The 15,935-nt window shown below is 42.1% G+C and overlaps 2 pseudogenes; both read left to right on the forward strand.

The window, feature by feature from the left end:
- Positions 1 to 4,596: 4,596 nt before the first annotated feature.
- Positions 4,597 to 5,986, forward strand: LOC100444687 (elongation factor 1-gamma-like; annotated as a pseudogene).
- A 4,288-nt stretch (positions 5,987 to 10,274) lies between these two features.
- LOC100445045 (large ribosomal subunit protein uL18-like) lies at positions 10,275 to 15,695 on the forward strand (annotated as a pseudogene).
- Positions 15,696 to 15,935: the final 240 nt, after the last annotated feature.

A 15,935-nucleotide genomic window follows, 5' to 3' on the forward strand; every position in this document is an offset into this window, starting at 1 on the left:
TAGGGATACTATCACATTTTTATTATGGAATATTTCACATGAACTAAAATATATAATATATACGTAAAGTATATGCATTATAATGAAACAAACACCATAAATCTACTTGGTGCCAACTTGAAAAATAAAACATGAACAACAGGGAGCTTTCCTTCGAAGTTCTCTAGTGCCTCTGATGGCAGACATCATCTTTTCACAGAGGGATCCACTTTCTTAAATTTTATGTTAACATTTCCTTCCTTTTCTTTATAGTTCTGCAACAGATGTACATATTTCTAAAAAACATTTGACTTAGTTTTGCATTCCTTTGAATTTTATAGAAATAATATTAAGGTGTATTAATTCTTCAGCAATTTGCTTTTCTATTCGACATTATATTTCTGATTGTACTCTCCATTAAAATGTGTAGCATTACTTTCTCTGCTGTATAGTATTTCAGCATGTGAATACACTATTCTGTAATGGTTGTTTGCATTGTTTCCAGACTTTTTGCTATTAAACGATACTGCTATGGACATTGTTGAGTATATCTCCTGGTGTAAGTACTTCTCCAAGAGAACCCATTTGTCACTGTTGTTTCTTTAGTGTCTTGCACAATGCCTGACATTATAGGCATTCAATGAAATATTGAATGAGTGAATAACTATGTTGTTCAAGTTTTCCTTATTCTTGCATATTTTCTTTTCTGATCTATTTATTGCTGAGAGAAATATGTTAAAATATCCTACTATGCTGGGGATTTTACAGTTCTGTTAATTTTTGTTTTACATACCTCAGAGCTATATTATTAAGTGGATTAGAAATATGCCCTCCTAGTGAACTAAAACTTTTATTATTATATAAGAATTATCAATCTCTAGAAATACTTTCTTGATCATGGTATATTTTGTGTGACATTAGTGTTATTAAACCAGTTTTCTTTTGTTACTATTTGCCTGTTATAGCTTTTAGTATTATTTATTCTCAAACTTCTGCTGTCCTCTTCTTTTTCTTTATAATAGTATATTTTGGGGGTTTTCCTGTAGTCTGGTAATCTATGTCTTTTAAACGGTTTAGTCTATTAACATTGACTGTGATTACAAATGTATTTGGATTTATTTCTACCATTTTTTTTCCTTGCTATTAATCCTGTTTCTCCTTTGTGCATGATTATGTGTATGTGTGTGTCTTCTCTTTGGAGGCCTCGTTTCTAATTCACTAAAATTTTAGCTTGTTTACTCTTAAACTTTGCAAAAAGCATTCTGGCACCAACCCCACCCCAGGACAAACCCATGTCTACCGATACATAGAGGATATATTTTCCCCTTTACCCAGAATCAAGGTTAGGCTGAGACAGGCAAGTTTTCTTGCATTTTGCCTCTGCAGGAGGGTTTTTCTTGGTTTACTTTTTACTAAGAGTGTAGCCCTTTGTGGATCATATCTTCATATGGAGTGGAGAAAAGATACCACTCCAACTCTCTCCAGGCTTGGTGCCTTGTCTCCTTCCATGTCTGTGGCTACATGCCCCCGGACAGCCAGTAACATCAGTGCTTATTCATTCCCACTCTCACTTCATCCCTGGTCTCTGAAAACTTTCTTCATTTTTTTACAAGGACATCCATGCATTTAAAATTAGGTCTCTTACATTTTATCTATCATTTTAGTTGTGTGGTAATAGAAGGGTTTCAGATTTTCCAATCTCCCAATTTACCAGAATAGAAATCTCTTTTTCTAACTCCTTTAAAGACAATAAATTGTCACATACAACATATGGCAGGCAAACTACCAAGATTATTCTCCTTTTTTAAAAAAGAATAAGAGGTCAGATATTATTCAAACTAATGTATCTTGGGGATAATATTGCTCCAGAGGTTCACCAGTAAACACTTAGAAGAAAATGGCGTCATCCAGAAATGATTCCACGAAGGTACATTCCTAGGAGAATTTTCTTCTTGGAACAGCAACAAAGACTTGCAACCAAATATTAGGGAGAGATTTCTCTATACCCTCATTTGTAATTAATGAAAGCACTCCATTGAAGATCAATGTATTGTTAACAATGGTTACACAAGTTTAAATTTTCATGAAGATCACTGTTTACAAAGCACTTTTATTACTTATCTTGTACCCCTTTTGACAGATGTTTCGAAAGACCCCTGGATTAGGAGCTATGGGCAGGGGTGCTAGGGCACCTTCCACGGAGTCAGAAGACCCAGCATCAACAACAATAACAAAGCTTTTTTGAAGAAGCTTTTGACAAGCCACCTAAAATCCAAAAACCTCTGCTTTCTCCCTTTCCTGGTTTAGCCTCGTTATACTGAAATCTATTAGGACACAGGTTCTTTCCAGTCACTGCCTTTTGCTAAACTCAGAGTTCCTACAGTCCTCACCTTCCAATAAGCACATTTTACCATAGATTCAACCGAAGTCCATCAAAGTTTGTATATAGTACCCTCCCTTCCCCATTAATAGCCTGTCTTCCAGGCTCTTAAAGCAGAAGTGGATTATGAGAAGACAGTCAAACAGTGAACAATGTGAAACCCTCCCATTCCCCTCATGTCCCCACCCAATGTAGGACCTCTCAAACAACAAGCTCTCCACAGTCTCAGGACATCGCTAGTGCAGAAACAGTGGCTTTGTTGGATAAAACTCTAGCTCTAAGCAGACTGATCCTAGGCACTAAGAAGACTGATCCTAAGCACCTGGCCATCAATGGCCTCCAATGTTGTTCTTTTTGAGCAGGACAAATATAGAAAAGCAGAGTTTGGGTCCGATTGTTATTTCTAGGATTGCCAAGAATAACCCATTTTCATGCTTCATAGTCCATATTGTGTGAGATCTTTATTCTTTCAATGCTCTGATTCTTGACATTAAAAATGAGAGACATTGATTTGTCTTTCCTTATGCAAAATCTGCAGTTCTTCTGGATCTTCCCCACATAGTACCTCAGAACATTTTTGGCCTTTTCTCTGACATCCTGACATTGTAACCACAGAACCACTTCGATGTGGTTCAACTTTGTCAGTAACAAAATAATGAGCTGTTCAGTGCAGTGGACTCCCAGGTTGCAGGTCACATAACCTGAGCTTACCCAGATGAACCAGCATGCCCAATTTGTGACCCCAGAGCCAGCCAGAATAACAAAGTCAACCACAGGTGGAACCTAAGTGCTTGGATTGAGGAACAGGGACCAAATTAAGAATCAAGGGGTGCTCTGTTTCGTTGCGGTACAGACCCAAAAGCCAAGGACTCAGCATCGCCTCTTTGCATAAACCAATTTATATCATGCCTCATTGCATTTTCCTATCTCTCTCATTGTTACTCTCTGCTTTTAAAATCTGCCCCTAGACCGCAGCTCGGGGAGACAGTGTTGAACGTTGCCTCCTGTCTCCTTGACAGTTTACTTGCAATAAAGCTTTTTCCTTTCTCAAAAGCTGATCCCATAGTATTGGCTTCTATGCACATGGATAGCAAAACCATTCCTCAGTAACAACATGATCCAGAACATTCCAAGGCATGATTATAATCACCTAACATTTCAATATTGATGTTCAGTATTTATTCACTCTCAAAACACGTCACAGTTTCAGTTTCAGAACACAAGTGTTGCAGAAAAATTGAGGCACTTAGAAAATGTAAGCAAACCAAGATCATTTACATATATAAGAAAGCTTAGGCTCAAAGTGGGTACTTACTCCAGGTCTCACATCCCCAGAGTTACAGGGCCAGGACACAAACTCAGGCCATCTGTACCCAAATCCACTGACTTTGCCACTAGTCCATACTAGCTCACATTGGGTAGCTCAGTTCTTCAGAATAACTCCATTTTATGGGGAAAACTGATAATATAAGAAAGTCAAGTCTTTACCATGATGCCATAGCTGGGGTGAGCATCAGATTTATCAAAACAATGGAGAGAATGAGGGAAAGAGAAAGGGGAAAGGGAGTCTCTTTGTGAAGTGATTCTTGCGTCTGATTCATATTCCTTATGGAGTTTTTCACCTTTTAGACCTCCTATTAATCTGAATTAGAGTTCTGTGCCACCCTGTCCTGGTCCCACATACAAACACACACTTGAATAGTCTAAGGGTAATGTGTCCTAAGAAAGCCAGAGAAGTCACTCAATAGGGATGCTCCATCCCAATGGATGCAGCTCTCTGTCCGGAAGTGCATGGGGGAGAAACATAAGTCAACAGCTGGGGACTCTATCCAGATAAAGCCACAACCCAGATGAGAAGAGGCCAGATAAACAAGGCTGCCCAGTGCTCGGCCTCCTCTCTGGGCAAGGTGGCCTAGGGTCAGAGAGCAAAACACGTACCTGTCCCCAGGGCTGGTATGTTTTGTTTTGTTTTTTTAATCATTTAGGCAATGGCTTATCAAGAATCTGGCTCCTTTAATTAGACTGAGCTATGGACCAAGGGCCAGGAATTCAACTCTCAGCCACATCCTACAACTATGGTGTGACTCAGCTGACCACAGTGCCTTTTCCTCTTGCCTCCCTTCCCCACTGCCTCGCTCATAGGAGATAGAAAGTCTGCCTATCAGCCTTCCTCAGAGGGCCTCAATCAGGCATATGATAAAAATAACAGCAACACCCCCTTTCTCTGCAGAATCACCATGGCAGCTGGGACCCTGTACTCATATCCTGAAAACCTGAGGGCCTTCAAGGTGTTCATTGCTACTCAGTACAGCGAGTCTCAGGTCCACGTGCTCTCCACACCACCCCACTCCCACTTTGGCCAAACCAACAACACCACTGAATTTCTCTGCAAATTTCTTGCCGGCAAGTTTCCAGCATTTGAGGGTGATGATGGATTCTGTGTGTTTGAGAGCAATGCCATTGCCTACTATGAGGAGCTGCAGGGAAGTACTCCAGCGGCAGCAGCCCAAGTGGTGTGGTGGGTGAGCTTTGCTGACAGCGATACAGTGCCAATACCTGGGTGTTCCTCACTGTGGGCATCATGCAGCATAACAAAAAGGCCACTGAGAGTGCAAAGAAGGAGCTGAGGTGAATTCTGGGGCTGCTGCATGCTCACTTGAAGATGAGGACTTTTCTGGTGGGTGAACAAGTGCCACTGGCTGATATCACAGTTGTCTGCATGCTGTTGTAGCTCTATAAGCAGGTCCTGGAGGCTTCTTTCCACCAGGCCTTCCCCAATACCAACCGCTGGTTCCTCACCTGCATTAACCAGCCCCAATTCCAGGTTGTTTGCGGGGAAGTGAATCTGTGTGAGAACATGGCCCAGTTTGATGCTAAAAAGTTTGCAGAGAGCCACCCTAAACAGGACACCCCATGGAAAAGGAAGTGTTCACAGAAAGAGAAGCAGAAGCCCCAGGCTGAGCAGAAAGAGGATAAAAAGGCAGCTGTCCCTGCTTCTGAGGAGGAAATGGATGAATGTGAGCAGGTGCTGGCTGCTGAGCCCAAGGCCAAGGACCCCTTCACTTACCATCCAAGAGTACCTTTGTGTTGGATAAATTTCAGTGCAGGTACTCTAAGGAGGACACACTCTCTGTGGTACTGCCATATTTTTGGGAGCAGCTCAATAAGGATGACTGGTTCCTGTGGTTCTCAGAGTATCACTTCCTTGAAGAACTCACCCAGATCTTCATGAGTTGCAATCTCATCACTGGAATATTCCACTGACTGGCCAAGCTGAGGAAGAATGTTTTTGTCAGTGTCTTCTTTGGAACCAACAACAGCAGCTCTGAGTCTGGGTCTTGCAGGGCCAGGAGCTTCCCTTTTCGCTGAGTCCAGATTGGCAGCTGAGACTACAAGTCATATACATAGTGGAAACTGGATCCTGGCAGCAAGGAGACCCAGGCACTGGTTCAAGAGTACTTTTGCTGGGAGGGGGCCTTCTAGCATGTGGGCCAAGCCTTCAGTCAGGGCAAGATCATCAAGTGAGCAACTCTTGCCATTGCCTAGCTGCCTGCACCTGCCCTTCAGGGAGATGGGGGTCATTAAAGGAAACTGAATACTGAAAAAAAACAACAGCAAACATTAACTAGCATTTATAAATACCTACTATGTGTCATATTCTTCACATATATGATTTTTATCTGCCAACAACTCTGTGAGGTAGTGATTATTCTCATTATCCAGGTAAGAAAACTAAGGCTCAAGGAGTTAGACAACTTGCCTCAGGTCAGCAGCTGGTAAGAAGTAAGACTTCAGTTGGAACCCAGGTAATATCTGGCTCTAAAACTGTGCTGGTTGCGCTATGCCATGGTGCACTCACTGTTGCTCTCACCTTCATCACAACAGTTTCTTTCCCCAGGGAAGAGCAGTGGCCCTGTTGGAAGAATGATTACACTTTTTCCTTTCTTTTTTTTTTTAACCCATTCACTGCACCACCTCTCTCCAGTGGACTTTTAATGTTGGAATCTGGGGATTCAGACCCAATGTATTAGTCTGTTTTCACACGGCTATAAAGAAATGCCCATGACTGGGTAATTTATAAAGGAAAGAGATTTAATTGACTCATGGTTCCATGTGGCTGGGGAGACCTCAGAAAACTTACAATCATGGCAGAAGGTGAAGGAGAAGCAAGCACCTTCTTCACAAGGCAGCAGGAGAGAAAAGAATGAAGGAGGAACTTCCAAACACTTACAAAAGCACCAGATCCCCTAAGAACTCACTCACTATCATGAGAACAGCATGGGGGATACCACCCCCATGATCCAATCACCTCCCTCCCTTGACATGTGGGAATTACAATTCGAGATGAGATTTGGGTGGGGACAAAAAGCCAAATCATATCATCCAAATTTGGGGAGTCATGCCCATCAGTCCCTCATTAATTTCACTGCGAGTTTGGGAGACCATGTGACTATTTTTCAGGTGATTCCCCTCATTCTTTTGAGAAGCACAGATTGTACAGAATAATCTGTACATCAAACCCTTGTAACATAAAATTTACCTATATAGCAAACCTGAGCATGTATCCTCAAACCTAAAATAAAAGTTAAAAAATAATAATAAATAAAATTCATAATCATCATCATTATCATGAATTAAAATTTACCAAGTATGCTTAAATCCATGAATTCATAATGATTTTTAGTGAGACACTGGGAAAATGTGCACTTTGGATATTCAATAATATTAAGGAATCTCCAGTTTATACACAAAGATGAAGAAAAAAGACTAAGGAATCTAGGAGTAATTACGGTAATCGAGATGTTTCTAAAAGAGTCCTTATATTTCAGAAATATATACAGTCAATACTCATTATTTATGACTCTGTATTTGCAAATTTGCCTACTTGCTGAAGTTTATTTGTCACCTCAAAATCAATATTCCCAGTGTTTTCATGTCATTTGTGGACATACACAAAACAGCAAAATATTTGAGTTGCCCAATGTGCATGTTCCCAGCCCAGATTGAACAAGGGGAATGCTCTGCCTTCTTTTTTCAGCTCACATAAATGTAAACAAGTGTCATTTTTGTGGTGTATTTAATGCTATATGTTTCCATCCTGGTGCTTTTTGTTGGTGATTTTGATGTTTAAAACGGCCCCTGGCCAGGGCCTGTAATCCCAGCACTTTGGGAGGCCCAGGCAGGTGGATCACCTGAAGTCAGGAGTTCGAGACCAGTCTGGCCAACATGGCGAAACCCTGTCTCTACTAATAATACAAAAAATATTAGCCAGGCGTGGTGGTAAGCATCTGCAATCCCAGCTACTCAGAAGGCTGAGGCAGGAGAATCACTTGAACCCAGGAGGCAGAGTTTGCAGTGAGCCGAGATCGCGCCACTACACTCCAGCCTGGGCAACAGAGGCAAGACTTCATCTAAAGGAAAAAAAAAAAAACGAAAAACAAACGGCACCCAAGCATAGTGTTGAAGTGCTGTCTCATGTTCCTAAGAGCAAGGAGGCTGTGATGTGCCTTCTGTGTATTAGAGAGGCTTTGTTCAGGTATGAATTATAGTCCTGTTGGCTGTGAGTTCATTGTTAACAAATCAACAATATATACTAAATAAGGTGTCTTTAAACAAAAACACACATTAAACAAGGTAATGTATTGACTGATTAGTAAAATGTGACCAGAGGTTCACAAGAATCTAATCCTGTATTTCCCCTGATTCAGTGTAGCAGTGACTTTATAAAGCATAACTACCCCAAATAACAAGAATAGACTTTGCTAAAATAGTTATAAAATATATGGCAAGGAGGGGTGGAGGGGAATACTATGTAAAGTGAATAAAATATTTTTGCTGACCTGGATCTGGCCCTCAGGACCCGAATATTTTGTCTCTGGTCTACTTCATTCTCCTTAACTACTAATGTACAGCGTAGAATCTTTTCAAATTTGTTTCCATCATTTCCCTATTGATAGACATTTAGATTCCTTCCAGGTTTTCACTATTATGATCCGTGCTGAGTGCACATCTGTACATGAGCAAAAGTTTCTCTTGAGAAGACATGGAGAAGTGTAATTGCTGAATCACAGGGTACGCACATTTTATATTTTAATAGACACTGCCAAATTGCCTTCAAAGTGGCTGTACCAATTAAATACTCCCACCAGCAGTGTGCGCAAGTCTGGGTTTCCCACTCTCTTGGCAACACTTAATTCCACAAATATTTTTGGAATCTGAATCCTCTGCGTGAGAGACGCTAATGAGGTTCTGGGGGTGGAGAGGAGGCAAAACAGGATATAAGCTACATGAGACATGGCATTGCAGACCCAAAGACAAGATACTCAGACTCTCCAGAGATTTCCCAAAGACTCACAGAACAGTATGGTGGAAATAAAAAGCAAGCAACAGATTTTCAAGTCTTATCTAGTGGCCCACTTACCTTAAACAATAAGCCATAAAAATTAACTAATTCACTTTAGACTGCTCAGTGTGCTAAGATATGACTGTTAGGTTTAGCTGGAGACTGTGATAATTTAATTTTCAAAATAAATCACATTTTTCCTTATTATACATGGATATGTATTTGCCTGTGTATTTCCAAAACAAGGCTTAAAACATACATGCCATTTAACTAAGCAATTCTTTTCTGTATATACCCTAGATAAATTATTTGAAAAATTTGTAAAAGCTTAAGTGTGATGATGTTCATTCATAGCATTGTTTACTATCCTCAAAAATATGAACTGCCTACCAACCCAAAAAGAGGGAATGAAAAAATATATCAAGCAAGTATAAATAGTTAATCCAATAAAGGGTTAAATAAATTTAACTATTACAATCATCATGAAATGATTTATTCATTGTCATGAAAAGATATTTAGAAAGTAGTATTGTTTTAAAAAAACTATTAATGTGTATGCAATTTTTTTATTCACTCACCAAATATATACTGAGCACTCATAATGTGTCAGGCACTGTACTGGGCTCAGGGGACAAAATCATAACAGCTGCAAGCAAAGTCCTGCCTTCAGGGAGGTAATCTGTATTTTTTTCCTTTTGTTTGCTTTGTGGACTACATAGACAGGCTTCTCCAGCCGGGATATGAGCAAATTACTTTTTTTTTTAATTAAGCTCTTTGTGATTTCACAAGTGCTGATAGAGTGCTTCTAATTCTTATACCATGTATGACTGTAAGCTCCATTTGTTTAAAATGTCTCCTTTCTAACATCATAGTACTTAGACTAGTGGGAAGAGGGTTTATTTCATTCACAGAACCAGCAGAGCAGACTTCCCTCTCCCAGTACCGTTCTCTGAGGGAAGACATCTAGAATAGTGAAAATACCATGGCTGAGGGGTCAAACAGTCCAGGCTCAGAGCCTTTTTCGGCACGTGACTTAACATCATCCAGCTTTGGTGTGGCCACCTATAAAATGAGCACTACAGATTTCATGTCAAATGAAGTCACAACCATACAGTGCTAAGACAATGACTGACATACAGCTAGGAACTCTATAGATACTAGTTTTTCTCTCACCTTCTGTTTCTCTTGTCAAAGATTGGTCTCTTCTACAGAAATCACTCATATGAAAAGAAGTAAGATGCAGGACTTCAGCTGGGATATTTGTTTTCTATTTGTCTCATAACATTGAAAAAAAGAGTGGTCTGGCTTACACACAGATTCTTTGAATATGTTCACCAATATTGTCTGATAGTTAGCAAGTGATCAGATTCTACACAATTAGACATCAGCACATGCATACAGACATGTGTCTGTCTTTATCTATTTCCAAAACACAGGACCTTCATCCCTGCTTCTGATTTCTCTCCATTGTATACCACTAGAGTGTGTGGGAAAAGTGGAATGGGACTGTACAGAGGAGGACCTAAAAGGGATCCATAGTCATATGAATCAGGACTGGCCAATCAGAGTGTAATGGTTAATACTGAGTGTCAACTTGATCGGACTGAAGTATGTAAAGTATCGATCCTGGGTGTGTCTGTGCGGGTGTTGCCAAAGGAGATTAACATTTGAGTCAGTGGGCTGGGAAAGGCAGACCCACCCTTAATCTGGGTGGCACCATCTAATCAGCTGCCAGCACAGCTAGAAAATAAAGCAGGCAGAAAAACGTGAACAGACAAGACTGGGCTAGGCTCCCAGCCTACATCTTTTTCCCTTACTGGATGCTTCCTGCCCTTGAACATCAGACTCCAAGTTCTTCAGTTCTGGGACTCGACCTGGCTCTCCTTGCTCTTCAGCTTGCAGACGGCCTATTGTGGGACCTTGTGAATGTGTGAGTTAATACTTAATAAACATATATATATATATTAGTTTTGTCCCTCTAGAAAAACCTGACTAGTACACAAAGTATTCCATCCACCTGGCCTCAATGATGGGCTCAGAGGTGTGCAAGTCAGTCCAGTGGTTTACAATTTTAAGATATCCTAGGGCAAAAACAAGTTCTCCTCTTTCTGCTAGAGTAGTTTAGTTTGAAGACTATAAGCCTGGAACTGCTGAGATCCACTGTGTTGACAGAGTCCACCTGAGAAGAAAGCACAATCAAGTGATGGGAAGACCTGATCATCCTAATGATATTGCTTGAGTCCTCTGGGTTGGGTCCTACCTGAAGCCAAGCCATGCCTGGACTCCAATTATATGTACTTTTGCTCTTGCTCTCGCTATCTCTCTCTCTCTCCCTCTCTCCGTCTCTCTTTCTCCCTCTCTCTCTCTCTCAGTGGAGCCCCTGCTCCACCACAAAGGAAGATCCTGAAATAAGGATTGATAGGCAAAGAGTTTATTTGAGAAGTAATATTAGAAAACACCAGTAAGGTAATTAGAAAGTGAGGGCAAGAGAAGGCAGCCAGTAAAGGGTGCATCATTGAGCAAGTAACTGCTGAAGAGCAACTTGGGGCCAGACGCAGTGGCTCACGCCTGTAATCCCAGCACTTTGGGAGGCTAAGGCAGACGATTACTTGAGGCCAGGAGTTCAAGACCAGCCTGGCCAGCATGGTAAAACCCTGTCTCTTCTAAAAATACAAAGATTAGCTGGGGGTGGAGGCGGGCACCTGTAATACCAGCTTCTCGGGAGGCCAAGGCAGGGGAATTGCTTGAACCTAGCAGGTGGAGGTTGCAGTGAGCTGAGATAGCACCACTGTGCTCCAGCCTGGGCGACAGATCAAGACTCTGTCTCTAAATAAATAAATAAATGTTAATTAATTAGTTAGTAAAAGGCAACTTAGGCTCAGTCCCTCTCGGGAACTCTGGGAGACCTTGTGGAGGACACATCTCAGAGCCACGCCATCCAAGAGGCAAAGGAGCTGGGGTATTCATCCCCCTCTCCTACCTATCCATATGTCAGGCTCTTCCCAGGCCTCATTAGTACCCTTCATTTCTGGACCCACTGTGAGAATGGACAAAGCAGACTCCTCAGGCAGAGTTGCAGGTGCTGGTAGTCAGCAGCCAAACTGGTGTAGACAGCATCAAGGAGGAATGGATGGGATACATTTGCTTTGTATTGTTTGGGGTTTTTTTGTAGGACATGGATGACTAAACTAGGCTTTCTGCCATTTTCAAAGGAAAAGCATCCTGATTAATATTAATATACGTAAAACTTCCAGTCAATTAGAGGTCATCCTATTTAACCCTAGAATGTTTCTGGGATAAAATATCCCTGGATTTCTTCCTAAATCTACTCCCATCTCAGACATGACACCATTGTGGTACAGGAAAAACTTCCACCAATATCTTTTGTGCCCTGCGCCCACACTGATCACAGCCATCTTGATCATCAGTGAGACCCCCTAGACTGGTAGAAGCAGCCAACCCTGAAGCTTTCCAGAGTCAGTGGGTACTCCAGGAAACCAGCATCACCTTTATAACTCCCTGCTCCATTTAGTGTCCTGTGACCCAGTCACTGCTCTAAGCTAGGGTAACCACCTACAGTAACCACAGTGGGCTACCAGCATGCTCAGAGTGCTCTTGGTAGCTGCCCACAGCTCATATCTTCAACATGCCTCAGAAGAGGCAGAAACCTCCTGCCAAGGGAGCCAGGGAAACACTGGCCCCCAATCCTCCTATGGCAAAAGTCTGAGGGGCAGGGGCCAGGAATCCAAGCTGTAGCCATAACAATTCTCTCTCTCCCACCAGAGAAGGATGCCTGGGACAGAGGGAGGAAGTGCAGTACATGTGTCGTCTCCTACAAGTTTGCTGCAAGGTGAACTTGTATTTTGTTTCTATTATGAATGAGATCTTTCTTTTCCATTATTTTTTCTAAGTGGCTACTGTTGGAAATAGGAAAGCTATTGATTTTTATACATTTATTTTGTAACTTGCTGCCTTACTGAACTCTCATTATTTCTAATAGTTTTTCAGGTCAATTCTCCCAAAGGAAAAAAAAAGTTTAGGCGATGTGACAAAACTCATAAAAACGCATGAAATCAGCCACCACCATTCAATTTGTTCTAAGATGTGTATAAAATCAAGGTAGAAATAAAATTCCACCTGTGCTACATGCAAACCATCTGTTCCCACCCACCCCACTGTCCTCCACCGAAAGGCTACTCCCTTGTGTTGGGAGGAAAGTCTTTGAGATCCAAACACAGAAAAGTCCTTTGCTGGAGTCAAATGGCCAAAATTCCCCCATTCCTAGACTGTCAGGACCAGAGTGGATTCCCAAGCTGTGAGGAGAAGCCCAGGACAGAGGCTAGCTCTCTAAAACCTGACCCCAGCGTGCTATCCATCACTCCAGCCCCCTGCAGGCATCCCGTCACCCACTCTACCAGAAGTCTTCAAGCCTAACTGAGCACCTACTGTGTGCCAGGTTTGGGAATGCAAGAATACAAAAGGTCTAGTCCCTTCTTCAAACAACTTTCAAACCCAGAACCTTCCCACAGATGTGCCAAATTTTGTTTTATCAGAATAAGCCTAGACAGTCTTCGATATACCCTTTATTACTGACTTTTCTTTGTGGGATGTGGCAACACAGTCAACACTCTACCCAGACACCCTCCAGTTCCTTTTACAGTTGCTGTGTGTTGCTCTCCTGGCCTCTGTGGGATCTTGTTTCTGCCGCCTGCACGTGCAACTCCCTTTAGAGGACTGCCCTCAGGTGGCTAGAGCTAGTTTGCCCACACCTGCAGAGATTGGAAATGCCTGAGAGCCAACATCCCCCCAAGGCAGCCCTGGACCAGTGATTGACAGACGCAGGTGCGTCAGACTCCAAGATACAACTCACACTTCAGAGCTCCCCTGAAGGATCAGGAGGAAGCTGCCCCTGCAGGTGAGGACTTCACTCTATCTCTCCCCGTGCCCTGCCTCGACTCCCTTACCAATCTCCCAGGGAGCGCTTCCTTAATGCATCACTTTCTCATAAGTCTTCCTCTCAGGAAGACACAGAGCAAACCTCTGACCTCCATTGCCATAGTTTTCCATCTGTCAGGTCAGCATAATTAGAAAGTCTCCTGAGAAAAAGATTAGAGTTCTATTATGAGTTAAATTGTGTTCCCCCAAAATTCATATATTAAAGCCCTAATCCCTCAATGTGATTATATTTGGAGACAGAGCCCCTAAGGAAGTAATTAAGGCCAGATGGGGTCACAAGGAAGGAACCCCGATCCAATAGGATTAGTGTCCTTATAAGGAAAGACACCAACAGCTCACATGCTGGCTTCTGTTCTCTCTCTCTCTCTCTCTCTCTCTTTCTCTCTCTCTCTCTCTCTTTCTCTCTCTCTCTCTCTCTTTCTCTCTCTCTCTCTTTCTCTCTCTCTCTCTTTCTCTCTCTCTGTCTTTCTCTCTCTCTCTCTTTCTCTCTCTCTCTCTCTTTCTCTCTCTCTCTCTCTCTTTCTCTCTCTCTCTCTCTCTTTCTCTCTCTTTCTGCATGCACAAAGAAGAGGCCATGTGAAGAAGGACACAGCAAGATGGTGTCCACCTACAAGCCAAGAGAAAAGGCCACAGGATGAAACCTATCTTGCCAGTACCTCGATCATGGGCTTTTGGCCTCCATAGTTGTGAGAAATAAATGTCTGTTGTTTAAGCCATCCAGTCGATGAATTTTATATGGCAGCCCAAGCTAATACAGATTCCTTCACCTGCTCTATGGCTTGGATCCTGGAAGAGCCTCCTCAGTTTTATTCAAGTCACCAAGATCTTGTTCCACAAAATAAAATTCCTGTGGCTCTGAGGACAAGTCTGCCTCACCCTATGAAAGATAAAATAAAACTGAAGCCATAGACCAGGTGTTGGCAAACTTTTCCTGTAAAGGGCCAGGTAGTAAATATCTTAGGCTATGCAGGGTACATGGTCTCTGTGGTAACTACTCAATTCTGCCTTGTAGTGCAAAGGCAGCCGCAGACCTGATTTGTAAATGAATGAGTGTGGCTGGGTTCCAATAAAACTTTATTTAGAAAAGCAGACCTCTGAGGCCTGCAGGTATGTTGAGCTGTGAACATGGGTCTCTGTTCTACAGGAGGGGTTTGCTAAAGTTGTCAGAAACAAGGCCTGCTTTAAGAGAAACCAAGTGAAATTCAGAAAATGATAGGAGGATAAAAACCGAAGATTATACTTGGAAACGCTTGGTGATACTGTATAAAAATAAGTACAACACACCCAAATACAGGATGATAGTTTGGTGACAAACAGAGACATCATTTGTCAGACTGCTTATGCCTGTATAGGAGGGGATATGATAGTCTGCACAGCTTAAGCATATAAACTGCCAAAATATGGTGTGAAGGTTGGCCTGACACATTATGCTACAGCATATTGTACTGGCTTGCTGCTGGCCCACAGGCTTCTCAGTAAGTCTGGCATGGACAAGATTTATGAAGGCCAAGTGGAGGTGACCAGAGATGAATACAACGTGGAAAACATTGATGGTCAGCTGGGTGTTTTTACCTGCTATTTGAAGGCAGGCCTTGCCAGAACCACCACTAGTAATAAAGTTTTGGGGGCCCTGAAGGGGGCTGTGAATGGAGGCCTCTCTATCTCTCACAGTAACAGATTCCCTGCTTATGATTCTGAAAGCAAGGCATTTAACGCGAAAGTACATAGGAAGCATATCATGGGTCAGAATGTTGCAGATTACATGCATTACCTAATGGAAGAAGCTGAAGATCTTACAAGAAACAGTTTTCTCAATACATAAAGAACAGCATAACTCCATACATGATGGAGGAGATGTATAAGAAAGCCTACATTGCTATATGAGAGAACCCAGGCTATGAGAAGAAGCCCAAGAAAGAAGCTAAAGAGAAAATATTTCCACCTCATCCCAAAACGTCTCTTGCCCAGAAGAAACACTGGGTAGTTCAAAAGAAGGCAAGCTTCATCAGAGCTGGAGAACAGGCTGCTGAGAGCTAAACCGAACAATTTTCTATGAGAATTTTTCAGATAAAGACAATAAATTTGTTGACTAAGCTGCTAAAAGAGAAAAAGAAGGAAAGAAAAGCAGACCTCTCCAGGCAATTGTTTCCTGACCCCTACTACAAACTGTTTGACCTGGAAGGGAGTTGAGCAAACCTCAAATCCACCCCAGATTATGAAGACAAGGACAAGCACAGATGGTGGATGGGACTGCCCAGTGTCTCCCAGGGAGTTCAT

This window comes from Pongo abelii, chromosome 2 (assembly GCF_028885655.2).
Source record: "Pongo abelii isolate AG06213 chromosome 2, NHGRI_mPonAbe1-v2.0_pri, whole genome shotgun sequence".
NCBI lineage: Eukaryota > Metazoa > Chordata > Mammalia > Primates > Hominidae > Pongo > Pongo abelii.